Genomic DNA, 3,492 nt, shown 5'->3' with positions numbered 1-3,492 from the left:
CAGGACGGTCCTTCATGACACACCCCGTCCCAAAGGAGGGCATGCTGGCCATCACGTGAGAGTGACGTAACCATTTACACAGTTCGGAAGCTTTAAAGAATACAATTACTAAGATGAAACACCCGAGGGTGAGTCATACTTTTATTAATTCTGTCAGAACACCGTTGGATTCCTCGTGGCCACCAAAGCTCTGTTATCTTAAACCTGGAGGGGCGCAAAACAAAATTGAGTGGGTCAGTAAAACAAACTTTTCAAAACTTTCTTTTCTCTTTGAATATACTAACCCCTCACCGTAAAACAAGTATAGTTTCCCAGAAGTAAAGTATATAATCATATACGTAATATATATCAAATCATGCGGAACAATATGATTGTATGCCATGCCAAACATCATAACTGAATGCTTATCATCTATATGTACATATGATGGAGTAACATATACGTAATATATCTCAAATTCATGCTAGGCAATATGAATGTATGTCATGCCAAAGTATCATAACTGAATGCTCATCATCTCTATGTACATATGATAGAATAACATTTAATCAATTCAGCGCTCGGCTATAAACATAGTTCATACTATTTCATCATAATCAACTCAACACTCGGCTGCATATATAGTTCATAGCTAACTCATCATAATCAACTCATTCGTAATTATCTCATCATAATCAACTCATTCGTAATTATCTCATCATAATCAACTCAGCCCTTGGCTGTATATATAGCTCATAATCATCTCATCTCAATCAACTCAGCCCTCGGCTGTATATATAGCTCATAATCATCTCATCTCAATCAACTCAGCCCTCGGCTGTATATATATATATATATGTTTAACCTGCACACATTCAATACCACCTCACGTGGTCTACAATTCATCATCGTATATATCATAGTATGCTCTAGTGCTACAATCACGTGAAGACTGTGCGATAAATCGCGGGTCACCTACGAGTCGAATCCACATAAGTGGTCTATACGACAAGACTGTGCACCTAACTTGGATCCAAGGCGAGCATGCGGTGCGGGAGGTGAACATCACGTGAAAGACTGTGCCTCTATCTCTAGGCGGGAGCACTAATATACGTGTGCAAGTAAATGAGCTTTCAATCACATCTCAATCATATGATTCATCATATCTCAACTATATCTCATGATCGTTATCAGCATAATATCTCAATAATTGTGTCTCAATTCTATTTCAATCACATTTCAATTATATCTCAAACATATCATAAACATATCTCGATCATGTCACAATTTCATCTCAATTATATCTCATTCATACTTCAATCATACCTCAATCGTATAATTCATCATGTTTCAATAGTATTTCCCTCGTATTTCAAACGTATTTCAATCGTATATCGAACGTATTTCAAATGTATCTCATACATATATCAAATGTATTTCGTACGTATCTCAAATGTATTTCAATAGTATTTCATACGTATATCAAATGTATATTATACGTATTTCAAATGTATTTCATACGTATATCAATCGTATATTATACGTATTTCAAATGTATATCAATCGTATTTCAAACGTATATACTTACGTATTTCAAATGTATTTTATACGTATATCAATCATATATTATACGTATTTCAAATGTATATCAATCGTATTTCAAACGTATATACTTACATATTTCAAATGTATTTTATACGTATATCAATCGTATTTCATACGTATTTCAAATGTATTTCATACGTATATCATATGTATATTATACGTATTTCAAATGTATATCAAATGAATTTCATATGTATATCAAATGTATCTAATACGTATGTCAATTGTATTTCAAATGTATTTCAAATATATATCAAATGTATCTTAATCGTATTTCCATAGTATTTCATTTGTATTTCAATCGTATTTCATGATCGTTTTCAACATAATATCTCACATATAACTTACCTGGGCCTCCTCAGTACCATGCAACAATATGTACAATTATGGTAATGCACATATTAAAATATGATGCATATATGACAAGCTATTTAATTCGTATTTCTTTTTAAAATACGTTTTCTAGGAAATACGTCAAGTATACGTATATATATACTTAAAAAAATATAACTGCCCACTCACTGATAAGTAGCCGATTCGTAACCCCCTCGTCTATTTTGGTTACGTTCTTCGTCCGTATAATTTTCACCTATACAAAAATAATTATAACATCATTTAAACGCACATACACAAACATTCGTCAATAACTTTCTCATACGTTGCTCAATTTGGGTATGTGAATATACCACGGTGATCTACACGACGTCACGAACACGTGAAAATTTTCAGAACGGAATTTGAAGCTTCCACGCACCCTCACGCGTCAGAGGAAGGTCGGACCTACGCGCCCCCACGCGCGTCTTCTTCCTCGGCTCGCCGGACTGGTTCGCCGGTTTCTGGGCAGTTTTGCCGGAATTTCTGGGTAAACTTCAAAGTGTCATAACTTCTTCATTTCTTGGCCATTTTCGACGTACTTTATATCAAAATGAATATATTGACAAGACGAACACATATATACCTGTCTCGATCCTTAACTCGCCGGGAATTCACCGGAAAAAGCCTCGAAAGCCGTCGGACTCGCCGGAAACTGGGTAAGATTCAAATGAGTATAACTTCTTTAATAATCAACGAAATTGGGTGAAACAAAAACTAAAGTTGTAGTTCTCGAAGAGACGAAGAGAATGGTACCTCGCACGACATCTAACTCTCCGTTTGTTGGCCGGAAAACGCCTCGAAAGTTCCGGCCAAACTTTGAACTTTCCGATCTCTGTGTTTTTACGTCCAAACACTTCCAACGAACTACTCCAAACCTCCTAAGGACCTCCTTAAGCTCCCTATGAGCTTAAAAACTCCTAAAAATTAACCAATACAAAGTTGATGAATAGTACCCAAATCGGAGTTCGTATTTTCGACTTGAAAACGTTATAGTTCTTATCTGAAATTGGTATGGTTGGACTCGTAGCGTCGAAACGAAGAAGATGGTGATTTTACTTTCGTCGATCTGTGAAGTTTTCGAAAAACTTGTGTTTTGCCGTGTGTGTGTGTTGAGGGAGAGGGAGAGAGAATGAGGCTTGACGGAAGAGAGAATGAGAGTTGAGTGTATCAGGTCTTCAAGGAGAAAGAGAGTGTGAGAGACAGAGTGGAGAGGTTCACGGAAAAACAAAAGAAAAAGAAGAAAACGTGAAATCCGTTGAATGCACAGTACTTTGCCTTTAATCATTCTCAATCATAAACAAACGGCCAAAATCACCACTTTAAACATTAGGGTAATTTAAACACACTTACGAAAATGTTAATTCGGGACGGGCTGTCACACTTCAAGGCACACTACGGTAGCAAAGAAAACCAAAATGCTACGCAACCCCGCGGCGATTACACTACAATCTCTTGCACAGCATCACACGGCAGTGCATCACCGAAGGAAAACTGTGATCAAAAGGCACTGCACAGCAAAACCCTGTTGCAGTC

General features: G+C 36.6%; 1 long non-coding RNA gene across 1 annotated transcript; it reads right to left on the bottom strand.

Moving 5' to 3' along the window:
* Positions 1-2,220: 2,220 nt before the first annotated feature.
* On the bottom strand, positions 2,221-3,121 carry LOC126625375 (uncharacterized). The gene is made up of 2 exons (XR_007624417.1): positions 2,713-3,121; positions 2,221-2,611 (listed from the first exon to the last, which is right to left on the bottom strand). It is a non-coding gene; the product is annotated as an uncharacterized LOC126625375 (long non-coding RNA).
* Positions 3,122-3,492: the final 371 nt, after the last annotated feature.

The sequence above is a fragment of the Malus sylvestris genome, chromosome 6 (assembly GCF_916048215.2).
Source record: "Malus sylvestris chromosome 6, drMalSylv7.2, whole genome shotgun sequence".
Lineage (NCBI taxonomy): Eukaryota > Viridiplantae > Streptophyta > Magnoliopsida > Rosales > Rosaceae > Malus > Malus sylvestris.
The sequence above is the reverse complement of the archived record's forward strand: the minus strand, read 5'-3'. Positions and strand labels throughout refer to the sequence as shown.